At 30.4% G+C, this 7071-nt stretch overlaps 1 long non-coding RNA gene across 1 annotated transcript; it reads left to right on the forward strand.

The window, feature by feature from the left end:
- Positions 1-4243: 4243 nt before the first annotated feature.
- Positions 4244-6292, forward strand: LOC114074955. Its single transcript, XR_003575334.1, has 2 exons — positions 4244-4693; positions 6151-6292. It is a non-coding gene; the product is annotated as an uncharacterized LOC114074955 (long non-coding RNA).
- The last annotated feature ends 779 nt before the right edge of the window (positions 6293-7071 follow it).

The raw sequence follows: 7071 nt of genomic DNA on the forward strand, positions 1-7071 counted from the left end.
GCTCACATAGGAGGGTAAGTGTGGGTGCCAGTCGCGGCTCGGTTTTGGGTCGTGACAATAATCATATTAATGATCATCAAAAGTGATAAAATTGTAATTATTTTCAAAAGCTTGAGGTTAAGCCTCATTGTGGGTAAGACAATGAATTTAAGTTATGTCGCACCAAAAGAATAAGACGATGGATTTACGTCCAATCGCACCAAGAGGGTACGACATCATAAGTCTTGATGCTTTGTGATGAAAGATGTTGGATTCAAGTCCCTCATTTATTTATGGCATAAGATGTTGGGTTTGAGCCTCAATGCACCATATTGATGATATTATGATGACTAAGAGAAATAATGAGTTTTTGATAAAATTAGTCATGAACAGGGGCGGACTCAGTAAGCCAGACGCGGGTGCTCGAGCACCCATTGATTTCTGAAATTTTTTGTATATATATATATAGAAAATATGATACATATGTTATTATAATTTAAATGAGCACCCATAGAACAAAAGCAGTTGTGGGTGAGTTGGTTTAAACCTCTGCAACAAGAGGCGCGCGAAGCCACTGGCGAGGGTTCGAATCTCGCCAGTAGCATTTCTTTTTTTAATTTTTTTCCAGCGAATTTTATGTTAAAGGAAGTGAGCACCCACAACCTTTAAATCCTGTATCCGCCACTGGTCATGAAATATATTCGTTAAAGCAGATCTATTCTCCAAAGTGAATATAGCAGTGCATAAATGTCTAAAAGAAGACAATTGATTAAATGATGCACATGAATATGGAATGAGATACTTAGTTATCAAAATTTGATGTACTTAGATGATTGTGTTCCATTCATGAAGAATGAGAGCCTTTGATAAATGATAAAAATACAGATCCATTCTTTAGAGTGAAAGAGGTGATAAGTCACCATGCTAGACGTGAATTTTCTTGCACTACTTGTTAACAAGGCAAGTTAATTGTTAGACCATCACAAATAAAAGTTGAGATTGAATTCATTGAATTCTCTGCGTTCTAGGAACGTATACAGATATTTGTGGACCTAGTCATCCACCTAGTGGATTGTTTAGATATTTAATGGTTCTAATAAATGTTTCTTCTATACATATGGTCTCATGTATGCCTATTATTATCTCGCAACTTGATGTTTGCAAAAATGTTGGCACAAATAATATGTTACATGCACAATTTTCTTCAGATCAGTTCATTTAATGATGAGATCACAACTCACCTAAAGGGTGAAGTAATTGAGAAGAAATAATTACTCTTGGATTGATAAAATTGAAATTTACTCATATAATAGTAAATCAGAAATTTACTAAAGCAAAAGGCACATGACGTAGTAAACTTGGAGTTTAGGAGTACTAATAATTTTATTAGTTGACATGAATAATTTGGTCATCCCAAAGATGTGCATACTGAGTAATGAACATACATTGAAAAACTATAAGATTCTTCAAGAATTCTTTACGTTGCTTGTTCTCGTGATAAAGTTGATTTAATCAACTAAAGTTGGGACTAAATCCCTAAATTCTGAAAAGTATAAAAAGTGAATATGGGTCCGTTTACCTATCATGTGATATGATAAAAAGATGCATCAATAAGATAATCACATGTGCGTTTGTTGTCAACTTGCAGTTTGACATTCGCAAAATTGTTTATGCAAAAATAATTGAGATAAGAGCACAATTTTAGAATACGTAATCAAGATAATTTATCTTTGATAATATTGATAAATACTCAAGATGTTGCGATATTAAATGTGTGAGATAGTGAAATCATTCCTTGTGAAAATAAAGCTCCATGTGTTGATCTGAAATATGATGCCGCATACAAAAGTAATTGTATGCATCAAACCAACAAATTATGATCATATTTTCTTTCTGTTGATTTATGATCAGGGACCAAATATTTTTCATCTGGTTATTTTGGTATGTAGTATATAATCAATAAATATACAATGATGCACAAAGATAGATTCTCCAAAAGATTGAGATATATGTTAGTTTGTCTAACATAAGGGGGAGACTAGAAGCAACACAAGAGTTGTAAATACATCTATTGAATGTCCCTCAAGGATAAAGTCTATGACATGCATGAAGCATGATAGACTAATCAATTCTAAATAAAATAATCCTTGAAAAAGGGGGAGGATCAAAGAATCAAAATAATCATAATAAGAAGATAATGTGCTCTTGGGGAGCGTACGACATAACACTTTATGAAACCTCATGAGAGGAGTAGCTACCTAAAAATAATGAAGTGATGAGATCTCAATAAGTTATGTCGTATTGTGAATCCATGCAAAATGATATATCATTGACGATATCTTTGATACAATAATACGCAATATTGTAAGAGATTATTATGATATAAATTTTACGACTATTAAAGCATGCTAGTTTAGAAATAATTATCAAGTGAAAAGTGAAATGGTGCATCTTGGTAAGCGTAAAACTTATTTGACTTGCAATCTAGGCACTAAAAGATCTCATACATCTAACATTGAATGTTGTCACTTAACAAAATTGAGATGAAAATATATGATGAGTTCAAAATCTAAAGCATATACAAGTTTTTGGAAAACTTATTTATAGTCCTCACAAGGATTAAATTGATTCAAAATGCATAGAGCATATACAATTATTATTATGCAAGTTGATAACTAGAATTGGAACTCTTGAAGAGTTTTCAAAAGATTATTTGTATAAAGAAGTTAAAGTAAGGAACTTGCAGAAATCTTTAATCCTGAGGGAAGATTCATAAAAGCAGATAGAAGAATTCATATTTCATCAATTTTTTTCTACACTAATGAACTCCCAAGAATGGTGATATCAACATGTAAGAGGTTTGTTCAAGTAATACTATAGTTGATTTATTCACCATGTTTCTACCAACTACAACTTTAAAGAAGATGGTGCACTGGCTTTGAAAACGAAGATTTTAGTCTCTGAATTGATGTTCTCATAAGGGGGAGTTAATACGCGATGTACTCTTTTTCACTCACAAGGTTTTGTCCCATAAGGTTTTCCTTGTAAGGTTTTTAATGAGGCATCCATAATGCGTATTATTAGATATGTGTACTCTTTTTTCTTCACTAGATTTTTTTCCACTGGGTTTTATCTAATAAGGTTTTAACGAGGCACATAATCTACCGACATTCAAGGGTGAGTGTTATAAACAATTTGTATTATAGTGAATGTCTAATTATGTGGAGTCCTTGTAGGATATGGTTAGGAATCCTACTTGAGGACCAAGTAAGGTTTTTCCTTCATTGTAAATAAGATTGGTGAAAGATCAATGAATCATGAATAAACTTCAAGATGAATAAGAAATCTTTTCTCTTCTCCCTACTTTATTCTTCATCATAATTTATATTATTTCATAACAAATATGAATTTTTCAAACTAAACAATCAGTTCACGCATTTTTCTTTTAATCTTGAAAAAAAAGAAAATATATATAAAAAAGACCAAAAAAGAAAATGAAAATGACAAAATCTAATAACTTCCACGTTTATCTATTAATAATAATAATAATAACTAATAATAATAATATTATAATAATAATAATAATAATAATAATAATAATAATAATAACGATAATATCGTTATTATTATTATTATTATTATAATATTTACTAATAATCTCTCTCTCTCTCTCTCTATATATATATATATATATATATAAGCATCCATAATACGTATTATTAGATATGTGCACTCTTTTTCATCACTAGATTTTTTCCCACTGGATTTTATCTAGTATGATTTTAACGAGGCACATAATCTATCGACATTCGAGAGGGAGTGTTATAAACATATTTGTATTATAGTGAATGTCTAATTATTTCAAATGTTTTAAATTTGAAGTGATTTTTAAATATATAAAAATATTAACATATGTAATACTTTAATTGGATAGCAATTCCTAAATTTTTCTCAAAATTATTTAAATTGTAGCCCATTTTATTTTAATCATTTTCAATTCTAGCCTATTCAATTTCAATTTTATTTCAATCACAGCCGCCCATTCATCTGGATTCTAGCCAATTTCTTATTGCAATTTTAGCCATTTCTATCTTTTCCAATCTAATTTCAAGACTTCATCTTTTGATCTCATCCGTCCATCTTCAAAATAAATCCTAGCCATTCATCTAAACTAATCCTATAGTCGTAATTAAATCTCCTATTTCTAATACCTAAAAGACCTAATCTAAAAAACTCATATTCTTCTCTCCTCCTTGGCAGCCATCATTCTCTTCTTCTTCCTCCCTCTCTCTATCTTCTTCTTCTCTCTCTTAACAGATAAGTCTCCCTCTCTCTCGTTCCTCCATTCTCTCCGGTGAGACGCCGCCTCTCCTTCTGTCTCTCCGCCTCCCTGACTCCCGTCACTCTACCTCTTTCTCCCTCTCTCTTTTCTCCCTTCTCCCCTTTCCTCTCCTCCATTCTTCTTCTTTTCCTTTCTTCCTCGTCTGACCAGCAGCAGCCCGACGAGGACAGCCAACAGTCAAACAGCAACAACAACGATCAACAGCAGTCAGGCCACTCCGGCCAGCAGCTGCGACCAACAGCCAGCAGCCCCGACGCCCGGCGAGCCTTTCCCATCTTTTCTTTTTCTCCGAGAAGAAACAAACGGAGCAGGCTCCGACAGAAATGGGAGCTAAAATAGCGGATAAGGTGGATCTTTTTAGATCCGTCCCAGGTACATTTTTTCTTTATACAAACTTTTATCGTGGATTGTTATTCTATCGATATTTTCATTAGTATACTGCTTAGAACTCCATCTTTTGCATCTGTTTATGTATAATTTTGCTGATTTTAGTGTTCAAGCTAGATGTGATTGAGTTGAGAGTTGCTATTAATTGCAGTATGTTTTCTCTTGCTTATTTTTCTTCATCTTGAATCTAATTTGGTGGATTTGGTTAACGATTTTAATTGGTGAATTTGCTTATTTTTGTTCATCTTATTTTCCTTCATTTTGTTTAGCAATATTGCTCTTGTGACAATGATCGTTGGTGTAAATTGGTTATATGATATGATTAGCATATTTATTCTCCATTGATGTAACAGAAATAGGTAAGCTCTTATTGTCCTTCCTCCTGCAAAAAATAAAATGGAATAAAATATGTCCTTGCTTGAATTTCTCCATAATTCTGATTTTAGGTAATATCTTTATTGGATTTGGACTAATTCTTGCTAGACAATTTGAAATTATTTCTTACCATAATGTCAATCTCTCTTCACTTGTCTGAATATGGTAAAGTTATATTGACATATTTTGAGTTGTAATCATGCAATCTCTTTAAATTAATTATTGCTTGATTTTTACATATTATCTGCCTGTAAAATAATCATGTTATCTTAATTAAAATGAAATTTTCTTTTCTTTTTTGTTACTCGATTTTTATTTGGCAATTGCTTGATTGATTTAGGAAAAAATAAATTAAATGAATGTCTACAGATTTGGCTCTTTATTTAAATTATTAAAATGGAAATCAAATTTGCTAATTGATCTCTTTGCAATAATTTTGCTATTATGTTTGATAAAATAATATTTGACTCTTTATTTAAATGAAAATAATTTTGTTTGATCCTTTCCATATATATTTTCGTGTCCTATGTCTACTATATAAACAACCCCTCCTCCATCATTTTCATTCATGTTTTTATTCACTAACTCAACTCATTCATTCACACTTTCACCACAAGTTCTCTCATCACTTCTCACTCTCTCATTGCTCTCTTGCTACTCTTAAAAAATAAATTAAGATTTCGGTAAAATATTCAAGTACTCTCCTTTGCTACTTTGCTACTTTGCTTTTGTTCGAATAAAAGTTGGATCAACTTGTTTTCATTGCTACTATTTTTCTACTTAACCGGTTAGTATTCTTAATTAGCATTTTACTATTGGTCAGCCCTCTACTATTTTTAATTTTTGTTTTATTTATTATTATTGTTGTATGTTGGGAATAAAAGGAAGCATTCCTTATCTTTTCTCCCTATGTGTGTTGATATGTATGTCTATGCCTATGTTTTGTCCTTATTATTTCTTATGTGTGTTGCTTATGTATGTATATATGAGAGTAATTTGTTATTATGAATACTTTACATTACAATCATTTTTCCATTGTATATGTGTTACCTTACTTATTCTAGCAGGTTTTGGACTTAAAGTTCAAGATGATGAAGAGTGGCCTAGAAGAAATTTTGGACAAAGTTTTGTTTATTATAATGTTGTGTATATTTTCATCTGTATTTTTATTGATATGTGTATAAATCTAAAGCAACTCTTGTATATGAAGCAATTTGGGGGATCGCTTAGGGAGGGGGAATTATGTGTTAATCATTTTTTTTGCAAACTTATTTGTGTTTATAAGCATGCCTATAGGTTCATAATTTGTTTGATAAATGTTTATGTGATAAAGTAATTTTAGATCTAATCAAAACAAATAAAATTAAAAATAAAAATAAAGCAAATCATATTTGCTCAATCATTTAATTAATTTTGCCCAATTAATATTTGAAGTTAATTTTATCCAATTTGGCGTGTTAAATAATGGATATGACTAATTCGCTAAAATTTTAAGTAAATAATTTGTGTGCATTTTAGTTACTCATTGAATAAATCATGTCTATAGAATTTATGCATTCATATGTCATTTGGAGTTGGAAAACATTTCTATAGGTCTTATTTAAATGTGTTGATTATTAAATCACTTAGAAATCACGTTTATAGGAATTAACTAATTTTTAGCATGTTCATAATTGATTTGTTTCTTTACTTTGTCATTTTAGTATGTTAAACATCTAGAAATCATGTCAATAGGCTTGTAAATTTTCAGCATATCAATAACTGAAATAAAATTCGTTGTGCATATTTTGACACTTTTTAAAAAAAAAAAAACAATTCCTATTGATTTATTGCATCTAATAAATTTACTATCTCTTAAACATCATTTCTGCATTAATAAATAAATTTGCTATTATAAAATGTTCTCAATTGACTAATTTTTGCATGTTAAAAATTGTTTTAAAATAATTTTCGTACTCATAATATTTTGCTACTGCTTCTTACTAAAA

The sequence above is a fragment of the Solanum pennellii genome, chromosome 11 (genome assembly GCF_001406875.1).
Source record: "Solanum pennellii chromosome 11, SPENNV200".
NCBI classification, from domain to species: Eukaryota; Viridiplantae; Streptophyta; class Magnoliopsida; order Solanales; family Solanaceae; genus Solanum; species Solanum pennellii.